This window comes from Erpetoichthys calabaricus, chromosome 11 (assembly GCF_900747795.2).
Source record: "Erpetoichthys calabaricus chromosome 11, fErpCal1.3, whole genome shotgun sequence".
Lineage (NCBI taxonomy): Eukaryota > Metazoa > Chordata > Cladistia > Polypteriformes > Polypteridae > Erpetoichthys > Erpetoichthys calabaricus.
In genome coordinates, this window is record NC_041404.2 from 153,605,849 (window position 1) to 153,625,448 (window position 19,600).

The 19,600-nt window shown below is 38.1% G+C and overlaps 1 protein-coding gene across 2 annotated transcripts in view; it reads right to left on the reverse strand.

The window, feature by feature from the left end:
- Window positions 1–16,058, reverse strand: part of carhsp1 (calcium regulated heat stable protein 1) — a 61,198-nt gene extending 45,140 nt beyond the window's left edge. The window contains exons 1-2 of one of the 2 annotated variants that reach the window (XM_028814359.2): window positions 15,920–16,013; window positions 822–875 (exon numbers count right to left, since the gene is read on the reverse strand). The gene's annotated coding sequence lies outside the window, so the exon portion shown is untranslated. Of the gene's footprint in view, window positions 1–821; window positions 876–15,919 lie in introns of both variants that reach the window. The other variant, XM_028814358.2, reaches the window with a different exon arrangement.
- Between the last annotated feature and the right edge of the window lie 3,542 nt (window positions 16,059–19,600).

Below are 19,600 nucleotides of genomic sequence, written 5' to 3' on the forward strand. Positions count from 1 at the left end.
AAGACAGCCCCAGAAGCAGTAGATAGATTGATTCAAGTTTAAAAGTATAAATCAAACATCCGCTAGTCACCAATGAATGCATGCTTTTAAGACTTTAAGTAATTTATAAACTACTGTATTATCTAAGTTCAAGATGGCCGTGCTTTCAAGTACTAGAAAGTACAGGCACACAGATGTTGTAACAATGCATAAATATATCAATATTAGGACAAATTGCATTACACCTATAAGTTATTGCTGCACTTTCAGAGAGTCAAAGATGTTTCCTATTTTAAAGTCTTTCTATCATCTTACACATCTTACATATTTATTCTCTATTAACAAGAGACCCCAAGTAAAGTGAATGACGATGTGGCAGATTTATATGTCTTACTTGTTCATTCAGCTATCCACTACTAAACCCATTAAATCCAGTTCAGGATGATGGGTGCTAAAGCATATTGTGACAGCATGAAGCACGAGACAAGGAAGAGCCAGAACAGGATGCCAGTTTATCATACGCAACACAACACACAGATCCAACTGAGGTAAGACATATGATTATCCTTACACAGATATTGATCAAAGTGAAAATATCAGAGCCTGTTTTACACAGAATACCTTAAAAAAAATCTCTCTCCAGCAGGAACACTTTGGAAAATGAGTGCATACTGAGAAAGGAAATCTTCTTTTGCCAGTAATCCTGGCTTTTTAGACAAATATCTTGAGATCATAGCCAAAAAATAAAGCAATTCATAATTTAAGTACCAATAAGCAAATAGCAAATTGAAAATATGCAGTATATTGTAGTAAAATAGAAACAACACATAAAAAATACTTACAAAAGAGTGGGCATTCACACCTTAGTTGTGTTGGGAAATAAGCTGCCTGAACTCCTGGGGGAAAGGAAAACGGTAACTCAGTATTTCAGGCCTGCTTATTGGATTAAAAGCTTAGTAGTTAAGGCGGACAAAGGCCACACTAGTGAGAAGGCCACACATATCCCTCACAGAGAGTTCCACACAGACTATATTACCCGTGAGGAAAAAATATTTAGAAAATATAAAATCTGAAGTAAAGAGTCCTATAATAAATAGGTGTATGGAGTGATTATTATCATGAATGCAGAGTGGAATGAAATTCTTGCTACTGTCCAGTGCAACAATTAATAACTACATACGTCAAAACTTCTCTCTTATTTTACAGATGTAACCAACCTCTGGAACATAGATGGCCAAGTAAGAAAATGATTGCTAGCCATTTCTTCTTTAAAATGCACATTTACCAAACAGCCATTTTATCAATAATACTAATAGAGACCATTTGAATAAACTGAATTCTTCTGAGGAGTAATCTTACAGTGTAAAAGAAAACATTTCATGTTGTTAGGAATTTTTTGTAATGCAGTGACCAGTCACTAAAAGGAGAGGGCCTCAAAGTAATAATATATTTACAAAATGGCTGGTGAATCTAATATTTTTATCAAATGACCACTTTAATGCAAGAATGCATTTAATTAAATTCTTTAAATTTCATATTTCTAGTAAAGAGGAGGAATAATATTTGGCATAAACAAATTCATCAGCTCAACGCAGCTCCCCATCAGGCTAGCTGATCCCCTTCATCAGTGAAAGATGCAATTTAAGATATTTAAAAATGAAACTTTTGATTGGCCCTTTCAAAGTAGGCAAGGTACTGGGCAAATCTATTAATGAACACATTTATTAAAGGCATCATTTCCTACAACAGTGAGCCCACAATTTAGAAATGTCTCACATTTAATAAACACCATTTATGCAACATTTTTAACATTAGGCCACATTATCACCATTAATTCAGTTTACCACATTTCAAAATAAAACAGCTTACACTTGTTCAGGAGAGTTGCCGCAATTAGACTACAACATCAAAAAAGGCATTACAAAGGAATCAAGACTACAACGTAACAAACTAATGAGTAAAATAAATGAAAACTTTAAAAGAATAACTAACATATGCAGTATTTGAAGGAACAAACAGGCTTAGGTTGCAAACACTAATCCACATCTACAACAGTAAATTTTAAACCATACAACATTTACTTATATGTATAAATAAACTTTATTAAACACACATTAAAACAAAGCATCACAATGTCTGTGATATTTTAATTGAGAAATAGCCAACTAATAACAGGAGAGAGAAATGCAAAAAGTCCAGTCAGAAGCATTACTAGAGAAAATAAACTTCTGCACCCCTCAGTTGGTAATGGCTATATATGGTTATCATTGTCACAAACAAAGTGAAAGGTTTGATGACATAGGCTAACTGACCACTCTTAATCCCCTAAACATACTACAATATGAAAAGTATATACATGAGTAAAGCAGACAATTAAATTCTATAAAACCACGGCAGAATTGATAATAATGAATGATAAAAATCTAATAGACAACTGTCATAACCAGTCAGACTCTCATCCATGAGTCAAGGGTTTATATTTTTTTTCCCCTAAAGCTATTACATTGTTATTAAGAACTGCATTAATTACAAACACTTTAGTCTATGTTAACGGATTAAACTAGGATTCAGTTGCTGACAGAAGCACTTATTTTTGTTCTAGAAAGTCTCCTATTTTTACACTATAACCTTTTAAGCATCATGTTGGTTGCTGTGCTGGGCAGATCCATTACTTGTTAATATGCTGCCATGACTAGGGCAGAGATGGAGGAGAGGACTTGGGTGAGTTGAAAGCGTTTAAAATAATGGCTTTCATCTGAAACAATCACTGGTTACCTGAGTGAGAATGATTTGTTGACATGGTTTAAAAAAAATTTGGTTTTTTTTTCCATTTACGTCAACAATAATTACATGCCCTTATTTGGAATTACTGATGCCAATAACCATTGCCAAAGTAATTAAGATATACTGTATCCAAATACATCCATCAATTTTATAATCAGCTCATCTATGCAGGGTCACAGACAGCTAGTGCTTATTTTGGAACTTGGCAAAAAATCAACCATGGACGAAGTAACTATGGTAAATATCACACAGGGATGCACCTCCAACATGCACATGTATGCAGTATATTTATACACAAGACAGGAGGTAAGTAGCCATAGGTGTTTTTATGGAAATGAAACTGATAATCAAACCGAAGATCTTTTGGTTTGCTCTTGTCCATTTTAACTCCAGTCCGTTTTCCAGTTTACACTGAGAAAAGTGAATACCTTGAAAGCCAACTGGAAAATCTAAATGAGCACTGTATGAGAGAATGAGGGTGTGTGCAAGTGTGTTTCCTGAAATGGACTGCCATCCTGTCTCTAGACGATTCCTGACTTGTGCCAACAGCTGGATAAGTGGGTTAGAAAATGGAAGGATGGATGCAACACAAAAAGTTGGAGAATGGAAACTTCATAAAAATAAAAACTGCTAACCTACAAATTTCAAAGAGACCAAATATTGTCAATTAGCACAGGTGGATATTGTCCTTTCTTAAAGGCATGCAATACAATAGGCAAGATAGTGGTAAAAATTATTCCATGTAAATACCCATATATATTTACAGACTGTGACATCATAAATAAGCAATTCTGACTGCTGGGATAAACACCACTGCACTAAGCCAAAGTACACAGCCTAAAATCTAGCATTGTTTACTTTATGTTTAGATAGGTAATGTGATCCGGCAGCTAAATCAACTCATTTTAAAACAAGAAGGTGGTCAGATAAACCCTTGCATCTGATTTACTGTCTGTCTCTGAGGAAAACAATTAACCTGCCTATGCTGCCAATTAGAAAAAAATGTATGTCAGAGCTGCTACCTTCCAGATTCAGCATCTTGAGTTCAAATCTCAGACCCTATCATTGCTGGCGTGCAGTTTGTACATTGTCACCATGTATAAATGGGTGTTGCTCCCACATCTCCAAAGTCATTCTTGCTAGTTCTGGCAGTTCTAAATCAGTACTGTGTAAGTCTGGGTGTATTTGCATGTCGGCCAAATCCTTTCTGGATAGGATCTGGAATCTTTCTTCCACAAAGTAAATTAAGCAGTGTTGAGAACGATGTTAGATGTAAACTGTTGTAAAATTGATCTTGTAAGTCACCTTGGATAAATTATCCAGCTAAATATTAAATAATTTTTACAAATGACCTTTTCATTGTAACCTTTACTGCAAACCACTTTATAATGTAAATCGCAACAGCAATTTAGTTTTGATTCAATAAAAGAAAAACAATAACTGACATCAGTTCTGTTGCTCCTACACTAATAGTGCAGCCAGTTGCCTACAGTTAATTTTTAACTTACTATATTTTCATTGCTCTCACATCTCTGTGTGAGATTTTTCATTTCATCTGTAAGGCGGATTCAAAGCAGATTACAAAGAGAGTGAGACAGCCAAGTGCATTGGGGGGAAAAAACAGCTTGTAAAATAGAGATGTTCCCTTGCCTACCAACAGTAACCACTTGCTGATATGATCTCGCACCTTACTAGGCTGACTAAAAACAGACACACACACACACACACACACACACACCACAGCCATCTCAGCAGAATAGCCCTTGGCTGTCTCCTAGTAACCTGTAGAAATCCCATGACAGTAACCTCCATTTACTCATTATCTCCTTGTCTGGAGTAAACACTTTACGGCCTCTTTTATCTCACTGTACTTATCGAAGCCGACAGCCTTTTTTTGTTGCAGATTTAATTTTTTCAATAACACTCAGCATTGTCTTTGAAAACTAATAAACAGGACCAGCTCAGTTGTTTTGGTCACAGTTCTATTTAACTTGGCATTAGAGATAAGCTCTCCCCATCATACCCAAAGGTACCTAAAAAACAGGACCACAGGGAGAGAGACCACTGTAGTTTTGCCAGTTTTCCTTTGGTTGCTGTTCATGTTTTGGATGCTTGGCCAAGGAAAAATCCAAATTTTAGAAGAAATCTTGTGCAATTTGCCAGTTCTCAAATTATGTCAAATATAGCATTATGCAGCTTTATGGTCTACTCTTTCAATGCATTTGTGGGGTTTTCCCTCATACATCCCAAAGATGTGTGTGTTAGGTTAACTCCCAGTTCTAATTTAGCTCCATATGGGTGTACATGTAGGCGTGCTTGTTATAGCCTGACATTCCATTTACGGTTGATCCTTCTGTTTTTCTACAATTATGCTAGAATGAGCTCTGGCCCCCCACAACCCTGAACTGGATTATGCTATACAATCTTTGCTTTTGCTAAACCAGTAATTAGTCTTCACAGAAGGTGCTCAACTTTCATCTTGAAGTACTAAACACACAGCATCAGTGTGACCTTTTTGATATAACCGTAAAAGGTGTACGGCAGGGGGTCCCTAGATCTGTTTACCTGGTCTTAGGGTAACACCTCAGTTGTGACTACAGGTGAAATGTCAAAAAAAAAGTTAATATGTTTTCTTGAGACTTGTCTCATAACATGCTGGGGGGTGAACTGTTCAAATAATTTAAAAGCAAAAGCACTTACAAATCTTTGCAGCAAATCTATGTTTCACAATTGAAATGCTTAACAGAAAATTGAAAATTGCCCATATGCAATGTCTTTTGAAATGGGTATCTTTGCATTTGTCGAACAAGCCTATTAAAAACAAAAAAAAAAACATACCATGGGCCCACCCACCCCAATACATAAATTTCACTTGTGTTCCGTTTATTGATTTGCTGCATGTGAATAGTTAAACTGACATTCTTGCAAATCGTGTGCTGAATCCATCTCTGACATGTAGTCAACTCTGTTACTGTGGTACAATTAGAGGGCCATTAGGATTTTTTATTCTACTATATTACAGAACTATTTCTATAGAATTCATATCTGGCTTGGATATGGTTTGATATTTTACATACAGCTGTTAATGAGAGTATTCATAGCATGAATAGCAAAAAATTATAGACAAAAAAGGTTCATGCACTTTTGAAAGACCACATATGATGTAAAAAGATCACAATTGTTTAGAATTATGCAAAGAGACACAGACTGAAAAAAAAAAAATCAAATTACTACTGGTGTTGGGCTTACTCATGACCAGCTCATCACAGGTTGCTCCATATGGCTATTGAAACACCACAAAACAAGGGATCTTCCAAACGCTGAAAATGCAAAACAGTTGTCAAATGTGATTACCATGGATGCTCGGGTATAACCGACAATATGCAACAGCAGACGCTGGCAATCATAACAGTGCTAAAGAGCTAATTGGCCATTAGAAGTATGCAATGAAAGGGATAGGGAAAGATGACTAGCTATGAATCTATTTATTTGTAAAAACCTTCTCAACATAAATTACGTGTACTCACAAATTAATTCACAGATAAAACAATGACACTGACATTTGTCTTGGAAAACTTTAAATGGAGCAAATGAGTAAATGACAAGCTAAAAAGTTTGTTTCTTGGTGTAAAGAGAATTGTCTGTATCTTAACATTAGCAAAACTAAGGAACTGTTTATTGACTTTCACCGCACCAGAGAGTCTCTATGTCCATTTACTATTCAAGGAGTGGACATGGAGATGGTGCACTCCTACAAGTACTTGGTGGTCCACATCAATGACAGGTGGGACTGGTCTCGGAAATCACAGGAGCTATATAAGAAAGGGCACAGCAGGCTCTTTTCCCTTAGACTGCGTTGCTTTACTGTGGGAAGCGACATCCTTCACATCTTCTACAACTTTGTGATGACTAGGGTAAATGGTAACATCACTTCAAGAGAAGCCCACCAAATCAACAAGCTAATTAAAAGGAGAAGCTCAGTTATAGGATGCAGTCTGGACCCCCTGGAGTTAGTAGTGAAGGAGAGAATTAAAACAAAACTATGTTACATTATGAACAATGCTGCATATCCTCTCTCTGACACACTAACATTGAGGACTTTCAAACAACGAAGTGTTTCAAGAAACGCTACTGGGGGTCCTTTATACCAATAGCAATATGTCTACATAATCCCTCATCGTGACTGTGACAGCCAAGTCAGAATTTTTCTTTTTTTCTTTTTTTTAATTTTCTAGCTTTATAGTCATTCCAGTGTGTTCAGACAAAAATGTGTGCATATTTATTTAATCACTTACTTGTATATGTATGGATTTATTTATTTAAAGAGCTTCTGTAGAAAAAAAAAATTCTTTCTATTAAACCAACCCTAGAATTAATTCAAGAAATGTTTATAATGTTTCACATGATTTCAAAACAGAAATCTCAGGCTTCAGCCTCTAAAAGCCAGACTGAGGACAAGTACACTGCAGGAGTAGGACAGCCGGATTTTTTTTGTATAGCTCAGCTTAAGAAAGTAGGGAAGAAAAAGAGGCAACTGTTAATGGCACAGTTGCAGTTCACCTTGGCTTAATGATTTAAAGTGAAATATTCAGAACAAAATGTCTCTTTCTGTTTAACTCCTGTTTTTCATAATTATATCTACTTCAAGCAATAGTGAAGGGCACAAATAGGCAAACTAATACAGAAGCTTCAGATGTCAGCAAACTGTCCAAGACAACTTCCACATAAAATGAATCACACAACATGTTTTCCTTAGCAGTGTGTGCTCATTCAGAGAAAGTTTTTCTTTTAATCTTCATTTGATAGACCATCAGGCAAGGAGCAAAATTTAAATCAAGGAAGAGAAACCAGGAAATTAATTTGTTAAACAAATCAAAACAACAGGAAATAAGCCTTACTCAAAATGGACTTTGCTTTCCTTAGTTGAGAATATCAAGTTGGCTTTAATATTGCATTCCAAAGTGACCGGAAGGTAAACAAATTTTGAGACTGAAGTTTGTTTCTGAAAATCCTTTTAAAGAAAATTGCTTATGCCAATATCATATAAATTGAATTTACCATCCATCAGATTTGAGGATAATTAAACAGTGACATAGCTCTTTCTACAACAATCTTCCGTAGAGAACTACAGGTGAGATTTTGCATTACAACAAACAGACACAAGACAGGAATGTACTGACTAAAGAGAAACAGAAAATAGAAATAAAGATGGGGCAGGTTAAATCACTCATTTGATATCTGAGCAGATATATTAACACATATTGTTCACAATGCTATCACCTGTATACCGGGTGCATCTTTGTGGGTGTTCCTCCCAAATCCTAAATTCCAGCATGTTAAATTGACTGGAAACTCTAAATGAGCCCTCTATGAGTGAATATGGGTGTGTACAAGTGTATTTACTGAAGTGGACTGCCATCCTGTTTCTATACGATTCTTAACTTGCACTCAACAGCTGGATAAGAGGGTTAGAAAATGGAAGGATGGATGCTATGCCAAAAGTTGGCAAGTGGAAACTTCATAAAGATAAACTGATAACCTACAAATTTCAAAGACAGCAAATATTGTCAAGGAGTAGAGGTGGACAGCTTCCTTTCTTTAAAAAAGCAGACAATACAGTATGTAAGACAATGGTAGAAATTACCCCATCTAAAAAAAGGGAGATTGATGAACTGTAAAGTAGCCACATGTCTGTGCAGTAGTTAAATATTGCATACAGCTAATACCCAGAATGTACGGTATGTATATATGCATACCCTAACCTTACCACCAGTGAATAAATGCAGCTGAAAAGCAGCATGTATTTATAACAAAAACAAGTCCAAACTGAATTGCATTTTGATGTTTACTCTTTGGAAATCTGTCATTACTTCACCAAAAACTGGGGGAAAAAAAGAAACGCTGACCTCTACTAAGTTTAAGTAAACTAACATGCATAACATTTGAAAACTCACAAAGGTCCAGTTCAGTGCCATGACAGGATTGGAGACTAGTTTAAGTAAACCACATATTTTCATTCAGCACAGCACAATGAAGCAGTTTATTGAGGAAAGATCAAGCTTGACACTTGAAAAAAATCACCACTACTTACAACACGATGCTGTACTGCAGATGAAACAAACTTTGAAATATCATGAACTGTACTATATAAAAGGAAGCTGAAGATTAAAATTATCTATTTGAGCAGACAAACATGTACTGATTGATGAGAAACAGAAATTATAAATAAAGAAAGAGCAGGAAAAAAAAAACACAAATCAGCCGCAAAGCATTACATTTGTATTTATTACATCATTCACATAGTTTCAGACTCTTGTTAATGAGATAATCAAGAGCTCAGTAAGCTTTCCACTTACAGAAATTTGAATTGCACATGTTGCATTTCGGAGTCCACAATGAACCCATCATATTTCTGCCTCCATTAGCTTTTATTTCAACACTAACCTTGCAGGTACCATGGAAGGGCAACTCTCCACCCATTTAGGCATTTCCTCTAGTAACTGAACAAATCAGGAGCTGAAAGTCCTTTTTGCTTTCTTAAAGGAATACTCCACCCAAAAATTACATTTTCATTACATATTACTTAACTCATATAGTTTGTAATGATGGATGAAAAAAAAATTTCACACGTTTTCATGCAGTACAGAGAAAACAGATAAAAGTTTCTAACAGAACAGGCTTTTATTATGACCAACGATGAACAAAAGCAAACAATATCGAAAAAAATATCTTGTTATTCTTGTAATATAATCCACATATCAAGTCATAGAGTCATACGCATGTGTTTTTACAATATTGTTCAATACACCACTTCTAGAAAAAGCTCTTTGAAGATTGAACACATTCAAGCATGAATGAGTACTCGAATCGTAGACCCATCTCCTGTCATTATATTTATTTTCAATTCCACAACTGGAGTATTTAGTGGCAGTGTGCAAAACTGCATGGTTGAAATGTCCTTCTGTTTGTGGAAGCATCTCAGATTTCCCCAATACAAGGCATAGTCGCCTCCTGACAATTTTTTCACTCTTTTTTTATGTTTAATCATTGGTTGTATTCATTTTCAATGTTGATATCATATGAAGTGCACTGTTAGCTAAAGATTCAGTTGTTACTGGTCTGGACGCATGGCCAATGAATGAATGGGAGGCAGGACTTCAATTCAAATGCTTGAACATATCCGAGTTTATTCAAGAGAGCATTTTTAGAAAAAGTGGTTTATGTAACAGTACTGAAGTAAAAACACATAAGTTTGGGACGTTTTGAGCTTATGACTGGACGACTTGACATTATAAGACATGAGTAACATGAGATTTTTTTTTTCATGGCTCCTTTTGATATCCTTTGCTGTTGTCTAGCACTGATCACCACGAATGCCTATTTTTTAATAAATTTTTAATTTATTATCTCTGTTCTGCACGAAAACATGAAATTTTATTCTCGGCCATTATTTCAGACTACGAGGTAAGTTACTTATAAAATTAAGAAAGAAAAAAAAAAACAAGCGGGGGGCGGCACAGTGGTAGCACTGTTGCCTCACAGTTAGGTGACCCGGGTTCGCTTCAGTTTGCATGTTCTCCCCATTTCTGCATGGGTTTCCTCCACGTGCTCCAGATTCCTCCCACAGTCCAAAGGCATGCAGGTTAGGTGCAATGCCAATCCTAAATTGTCCCTAGTGTGTGCTTGGTGTGTATGTGTGTGTGTGCCCTTTGGTAGGCTGGCACCCTGCCCAGGGTTTGTTTCCTGCCTTGTGCCCCATGTTGGCTGGGACTGACTCCAGCAGACCCCCGTGACCCTGTAGTTAGGATATAGCGGGTTGGATAATGGATGGCTGGACGGAAAAAACAATCTTGGGGTTGTATTCTTTCCAAGTTAAATGAATGCAATAGCTACTTGTAATTGCTTTCTAATCCTTCTCTGATCAGTAGGGAATAACCTGGGGCCTCATGCATAACGCCGTGCATAGAATTCGCACTATAACATGACGTAAGCACAAAAGCTGAAATGTGCTTACGCACAGAAAAATCCAGATGCAGGAATCTGTGCGTTCGCCAACTTCCATGTTCTTCAGCTACATAAATCCCGGTCAGTGTGGAAATAAACGCACGTGCACGCGCTTGCTGTCCCGCCCTAACTCCTCCCAGAATTACGCCTCTCTGAATATGCAAATCAATATAAATAGCCCTTAAGCCCAGCGTTCTGTGAAAAGGCAATGGCAAAAGTACGAGGAAAAATAGAAGAATTTCAGCGAATACAAAATGGAGGCAAAGAAAAACGCACTATTTGTTGGTTTAAACAGTTATATAAGCAACAAAAGGAAGTTAATCGAGTGACATAGCTTGTCGGAGAAACTCGAAAGCTCAAGTTCACAAAGTCGCACATAATAAAAAAGTTGTCACATATCAAAGTCGCCGTGAAAAGGCGAGTCGTAGCCCACCGTCTGAGTGTCATATGAAAGCTTATTAGGGTACAGTGAAAAAAAAGGCACACAGTGTGAAAAAAAGCACGAAATGTCAACTTTAATCTCGAAATTTCCACTTTAATCACGTAGTTTATTTTGTCATTAAAGTAGAACATCATTAACTTCATCTTAAAATCGTTTATTTTACTAGTTTCTCAAATCCCATCGTAACTAAAGTAGCACGTTAAATGCTTTGTTGTGTATTTGATCTTGTATGTGCTCTGTGTGCCTGAATCACTACGTGCTCTTCCTCCGACAGGACATAGAATCCATTACGTTCGTAATATTACAGCTCTCTGAGTAATTAAAATACTGAGAAGTATACGTGATTATCATTTTCATGATGATATGAGTTAAAGCATGTTATTAAACATGGGAACACGGTGGCACAGTGATTGTTCATGTCTTACAGCAAGATGCTTGCTGCGCCATGTGCAACCTTCAATGAAATGCTTTATTACAGAAGTACTGTCTTTTTCAAACGTACTAACCCCCAATTCCTGTCCTTACTTTTCTTTCTCCAAATACCCAATCGCCACACAATCAGCTCTGTAATAGACGTTAAGCCATCTGTAAGCTTAGAATGCAGATTCTTCAAAACGTTTAAGGAACATCGAAATATCTTCGTAATGTTTAATTATTCTATCCATCTATCCTTCCAGTGTCGCGCCAGCCACAGCATGAAAACAGCGCGAGGCAGGAATAATCCGTGAACGAAGCTCAAGCTCGCTAGCGCTGCGGCACTGTGTAGTTAAAGTTTTATCTGTATAGTATAATCAACATATTTTGCTGCATTTCATCTTAAAAATGATATCATCATCATATGTAAATACGCGCTTTACAAAGTGGCTCAGGATGTGCAATATTATAACTGTATCATAAGTACAATTACCTCACGGTAACTTGCAAGTATAAACAGTTCTACAAGGAGCACTTGAGCCGCTGTCGTGAATGTGGATCTAAGAAAGGGTAACCACACAGGAACAGTAGCACTGCTTTGACGCTGGGTGCCGCCAGTCTGCAAAACCTAATGGAGAACTTGCGTACGACAGGGTATGAGGTACCGTGGAAAAGTGCGTGGCTTTACGCCAAGTGTAGGTTTTATACATCGCGATTTGAACGTGGAAACATTCTTATGCAACATTTCTGTGCGTACGCACTGTTTATACATGATTGGAGTTTCCAATCCTAGCACCATTCTGCAAAAAAATGCTAGTGGTTCATCATGGGGTTTTGTTCACAACATACTGGATTGGGTCCCATTTCTTTGTTCAGCTTTAATTATTGAACAGAATATCCAATCTTGTCTATGGGGGTCATACAAAAAAATAACAGATCCATTTTATGATTCATTAAAACAGGAAAATACTACATGCCAGCCAAATCTTTTGTTTACTATGAAATCCTCACCCCATCTGATTCATTTTACCACAATCTTGATGAGTCTGATGATCCTCTTGAGGTAGACTTCCTTGAGGGAGCCTTATTCCAATCTTTGCTTCCATTTCTCAGACCGTCATGCATTCATTCTTGGCAACAAGCTCATCTTTTTTATAGACAAATGACCATTACATAGGTGGTCAGTAGTGTGTGCATTCTCATTTCTGGAACCTTTTATTTATAATCTCATACTGTCAGAGCACATGCAATTAAGACCATACACACACCAAACTCAGGCATAAAAGTTAGCCACTTGGATATTTTCTTTCACAGGAGAGTCAATCACCAAAAATATTGTGTGTCCATCAGCTATTTTCGTGCACTGAACTATGAAAATGTGACTGAGATAAGTAGTAGTTTCATTCAGGTATGAGACAATGAATGGAACTATAAGTCATGATATCATGCATTTCAATTGTGTTTGCTGATTCCAGTGTGCTCATTACTTTGGGTATGCACCTTTCAGGATGTTTTTGTAAGCATTAAAAGATGAAGGAAAAATAGATAAAGCACATTACAGGGGAATTTTGCAAATGAACTTGTTTCATTTTGATAAAAATTCAAAGCTTGCAAGATGAGGAGGCCAAAGTAACAATAGAATGGCTCACAGGTAAAAGGGTAATTTTCAATTGTGTGGCTCAATCAACACCCTGACCTTGATATCCTTGTGGACTGCCATTTTAAAATGTCTCACAGATGCTCATGTACTGCATGAGAAATTTAAATGATATGGAGTGACTATGTCAAGAATAAGGGACATAAATCACTCCCATACAACCATATAACCAGTAAAGCTGGTAGACACTGGCTTTAAAAGACTTAAAATAAAAAACAGCTATTGTGTGGAGTACTGTAGTGAGAAAAGAGCTATATGAATGCAAAGAATTATTATTATTATTATGAATACTTAACACAACCAAACAATTTCACATTTTAACTGTAAGTTATCTGCTAACAAGGGATTAGGCGTTAAATTCTTCTTTTTTACCCTGTGAGTTTTCCAATAAAAACACAGTTTGGTGTAAGTATGCATCATTATTGATTCAGCAACAATGAAAAATTGTAAATGTTTTGAATACTTTTGAAAGAAACTGTACAAGCCAAGGACACTATAGTAAAAAAAAACAAAACCACAGAATTTCAAGCCAGAAAAACCACATGCAATGTACTTAACATGTGCCCTGATGTATATTATTAATTATGACCGACTCTTTACAACATTTGAAGATAAAATTGGTTACATTTCTTTTGTTTTTCTAGTTGCAGCACAGGCAGACAAAGTGACTTTCTAATGGTCACACAGTGTCAGCAGCAGGATTTGAACCCACAGCCTCAAGGTCTTAAGTCTTAGGCCAAATACATTAACTACTATACCAAACTGCCACTAAAAGCATATTTGTATATATTTACATCTACATTTCTTAGGCAAATTATGTTCTTAAGTCATCTAAATATTAATCCATTCCTTTTCACCTATAGACCACTGCCACTTGTGTCTCACATCATGAAGACCTTTGAGAGGCTAATCCTGGACTATAAGTCCTCTTGTGGTGGACCACCTGGAGCCACTGTAGTATGCCTATCAGAAAAAGACTGGAGTTGAGGATACAATTATGTGTCTGCTCCACAAGGCTTACTTTCTCCTGGACAAAGCTGACAGCACTGTAAGGATTATGTTTCGGATTTCTCCAGTGCCTTCAATACAAACCAGCCATCCCTGTTAAGGTGTCAACTCAAAAATATGCAGGTGGATGAGCCTCCGGTGTCCTGAATAATTGACTATCAGTCCAACAGACCACAGTTTGTTAGGCTCAAGGACTGTGTCTCTGATACTAATGTGAGCAACACTGCTGCACCACAAGTACAGTCCTATCTTCTTTTCTCTTCACACCTCCGACTACAAATTTAACACCAGGTCATGTCACTTGCAGAACTTCTCTAAGATTCTGCACTTGTAAGGTGTATTGATAAGGGGGATAAGACTGAGTATAGGAGTCAGGTGAAGAATGTTTCTTCCCAGTGCAGAAGGAACTGTCTGCAGCTTAACAGCAGCAAAACCAATGAACTGCTTATTGATTTTGGTAGCACCAAAACATATTTACATCTGGTCACTATTCAGGGAGTGGAGGAGGAGGAGGTGAAGGTGAGGCATTGCTACATGTACTTGGGGGTCCACATCGGCTGGACTGGTCTCATAAGAATTGGCAAAGCAGGCGAGATTGTGTTCTTTTCATGTGGTAAGGACATCCTTTAGATATTCTACCACCCTGTGATGACAAGTGAGGCCCACCACATCAACAAGCTAATCAAAAGGGAAGGCTCAGCTATGGGATACACTCTGGGTACACACACACACCTTGAAGGCAGTAGTGAAGGACAGATTGAAAACAAAACTGAGTGCCATTATGAGCAATGCTGTATATCCCCTCTCTCACACAAGAACACTGGCGACTTACAACCAACAAATTATTTAGCATTACGTGTGTCAGGAAATGCTACTGGGGCTCCAGCACTCCACACAAAACCATGGGCTTGTATGCAACTTTAAGTAAATCAGTAATTCTTTCGGTGTCAGTTAAAATTATGAAAACAATTCGGTCGCCGTTATATTAAAGTGGCTTAAAACATCGTCATTGTAAAGCTTTATTTCTTAAATACACCGCATACAGTCAAATACTACAGCACAGTAACACACACATAAACAGGTTATTAATTCATAAAGGTCCAGATGGGGTGCTGCAACCTAGCCCTTCAGCAATGGACGAAGGTGGGAGCGACCACAAGTCTTAACGACTCTTAAATAAAAAAAAAATAAAAAACAATACAACTACTGGCACTACAAACTTCAAGCCGTCGTTCTTCCGTCGTATCTTCGGCGTGCAGTGCCCTCCTCTGACTGCAGCCCACACTTATACAAAAGGGCTAAAACAAACAAAAAAAAGCTATACGAAATGAAGTACTGTAAAGTGTACATCCGTTCAACAATACTTTAAAATGTTTGGTTTTCAAGCGTCATCTCTATATCACGCATTAACTGACACAAGATTTTTTTATATCAAACTGAACAGCATAAAAATCACAACTACGAAGGACACAGCGTGGCTTTTCCAATAACCACGGTGAAGTAACTTGAGACGCTTAAAATGTGAAAAAAAAAACTCTTTTGAACTTTTAAACCAGAAATTAAAACGTTTGCTTGAGAATTTAATTCGCTTCACGTTAACGAACAAGTGCAACCTAAAGGACGTCGCTTACCTCGAACTCCACTTATACTGTAACGTTATTCCCCTCCGGCGCGTGGAACTCATCCAAATCGGAAACGCCTCGTGCCAGAGCCCGCCGTTCTGACAATAAGCTGCTAGAGTAGCTCTCTCCCCCTGAACTGTGTCACGCTCCCGGGGGCGTGGCTATAAGATTAGTAGCCAACCACAACAAGGATATACCGTAAATCTTTGAATAGCATAATGACTTCGCCCTCATTTCGCGACAGTTTGCCAAAATCGGTCAAGTAGCCCTCGCTGCGTGGTAATTTCATGAACGAGTGATGGGCTGGCACCCGCTCCAGGTTTTGTTCCTGCCTTGCTCCTTTAGATTGCTGGGATGGACTTTAGCTTCCCAGAGAAACCGCTCAGAATTAGCAGAAATGGAAAATGGATGAATGACTAAAGTTTATGGTAAATCTCACCATATCATTAAACACACCTGATCAGGTATCCTTTTCCAGTTTGTCAGGCTAGAAAGGTGTGGATAAATTGGCTAACACCCTATGAATATGAACTTTAAAATAATATGACTAATAAATTAGCATGTGGTGGCAATTTAGGTGAGTTGGTGGAAGAGATGCCTGGACATACCTGGAAAGCCTAAGCAAGTAGTGAGGGTGGACTGGGAATTTCTCAAGGTGGCAACTGAAAGACCCAATAGTGAACATCAGAGGTGAGGGATGCCTTCAGGCTGAAGAAGGAGCCTTCTGTGTATGGTTAGCATGGGAGACTTCTGAAGCAACAGAGGTGTACTGACAGGCCAAAAATGCTGCAGCCTTGGTGGCCAGAGAAGCAAAAAACCCCAGTGTGGGAAGAGTTTGGAACTAAAACCATGGAAAGCCACCATCAATCAGGCTGAAAAGGTTCTGGCAAACCATCAGGCAACTCAGAAGGGGAAGGCTGGGTGTCACTCAGGCTGTTCTCAGCAAGGTTGGAAAAATGCTGACCTGGGCTGATGATTTAGTCTGACAGTGGAAGGAACACTTTGGGGAGCTCCTGAACCCAACAGACATGCCCTCTGTGGAGGAGGCAGAGTCAGAAGTTAACGGGGGATCATTGTCCATTACTCCAAGGGTGGTCACAGTGGTAGTTAAGCAGCTCAGAAGTTTACAATGCCCCAGAAATGCTGAAGGCTCTTGCCATTGTTAGCCTGTCATGGCTGACGCACCTTTTCAGTGTCGAGTAGTCGTCAGGAACAGTGCCCCTGGAGTGGTAGACCAGGGTGGTGCTTCCCATTTTTAAAAAGGTGGAGTGGAGGATATGCTCCAACTATTAGAACTATATAGAACTTCAGATCCAAAAGGAGCAATGTGGACTCTGTCTAGACTATGGAACTCCTCTTTACCCTAACACCCAAATGGTCTACACAACCTGGTCTAGGATAAGTGGTGTAAAATGAATGAATGAATGAATGAATGAATAATAATACAGAATAGTGAAAAACATTAATCTACAGCTCTAAAATAAAATGCAAAAAACCTATTATTCCATTTACCTAGGAATTCTGACGTTGGAGCTGGGAATGCATCACAACCGAGTTTAACACAGTCTGTAAAACATTTGTAAAACCAGTATGTGTACTCAGAAGAAAATTTTGTTGTGCTTGCTCTTTTGGAAAACATACAGCTGTTGAAAAGTGCCACATGTCCACAGACAGAAGTTGTACAGAACTGCGTGTGCAACTTGATTTATTGAGACACAAATAGAAGTGCAAATTAACAGTATAATACAATAGTTTTCACTGATGTTAGCTGTGTACGTGATAATTTTGGATTGACTTCATATTTTGAAGTAGGACAAACTCGGACTTCACAGACAGACTAGGTCTGAGTAGGAACTCCAACTTGTGGGGCCATTCCATTTGAAAATTCTAATTACGAACTCAAATTCTGACTTCCCAGTTCAAACGGAATGCAGCATTAATGCTGAACACATACTACAGTGGTGTGAAAAACTATTTGCCCCCTTCCTGATTTCTTATTCTTTTGCATGTTTGTCACACAAAATGTTTCTGATCATCAAACACATTTAACCATTAGTCAAATATAACACAAGTAAACACAAAATGCAGTTTTTAAATGATGGTTTTTATTATTTAGGGAGAAAAAAAATCCAAACCTACATGGCCCTGTGTGAAAAAGTAATTGCCCCCTTGTTAAAAAATAACCTAACTGTGGTGTATCACACCTGAGTTCAATTTCCGTAGCCACCCCCAGGCCTGATTACTGCCACACCTGTTTCAATCAAGAATTCACTTAAATAGGAGCTGCCTGACACAGAGAAGTAGACCAAAAGCACCTCAAAAGCTAGACATCATGCCAAGATCCAAAGAAATTCAGGAACAAATGAGAACAGAAGTAATTGAGATCTATCAGTCTGGTAAAGGTTATAAAGCCATTTCTAAAGCTTTGGGACTCCAGCGAACCACAGTGAGAGCCATTATCCACAAATGGCAAAAACATGGAACAGTGGTGAACCTTCCCAGGAGTGGCCGGCCGACCAAAATTACCCCAAGAGCGCAGAGACGACTCATCCGAGAGGTCACAAAAGACCCCAGGACAACGTCTAAAGAACTGCAGGCCTCACTTGCCTCAATTAAGGTCAGTGTTCACGACTCCACCATAAGAAAGAGACTGGGCAAAAACGGCCTGCATGGCAGATGTCCAAGACGCAAACCACTGTTAAGCAAAAAGAACATTAGGGCTCGTCTCAATTTTGCTAAGAAACATCTCAATGATTGCCAAGACTTTTGGGAAAATACCTTGTGGACTGATGAGACAAAAGTTGAACTTTTTGGAAGGCAAATGTCCCGTTACATCTGGCGTAAAAGGAACACAGCATTTCAGAAAAAGAACATCATACCAAAAGTAAAATATGGTGGTGGTAGTGTGATGGTCTGGGGTTGTTTTGCTGCTTCAGGACCTGGAAGGCTTGCTGTGATAGATGGAACCATGAATTCTACTGTCTACCAAAAAATCCTGAAGGAGAATGTCCGGCCATCTGTTCGTCAACTCAAGCTGAAGTGATCTTGGGTGCTGCAACAGGACAATGACCCAAAACACACCAGCAAATCCACCTCTGAATGGCTGAAGAAAAACAAAATGAAGACTTTGGAGTGGCCTAGTCAAAGTCCTGACCTGAATCCAATTGAGATGCTATGGCATGACCTTAAAAAGGCGGTTCATGCTAGAAAACCCTCAAATAAAGCTGAATTACAACAATTTTGCAAAGATGAGTGGGCCAAAATTCCTCCAGAGCGCTGTAAAAGACTCATTGCAAGTTATCGCAAACGCTTGATTGCAGTTATTGCTGCTAAGGGTGGCCCAACCAGTTATTAGGTTCAGGGGGCAATTACTTTTTCACACAGGGCCATGTAGGTTTGGATTTTTTTTTCTCCCTAAATAATAAAAACCACCATTTACAAACTGCATTTTGTGTTTACTTGTGTCATATTTGACTAATGGTTAAATGTGTTTGATGATCAGAAACATTTTGTGTGACAAACATGCAAAAGAATAAGAAATCAGGAAGGGGGCAAATAGTTTTTCACACCACTGTATATGCAGTGTCCTGGTGGATTGTCAATAGACAGGCTTGCAGAGACTGGGTTTTAATTATAATAAACTTTTCTGCCCACCAGTTTCCTGCTACCTTAAGGTTTTTGAATTCCCAG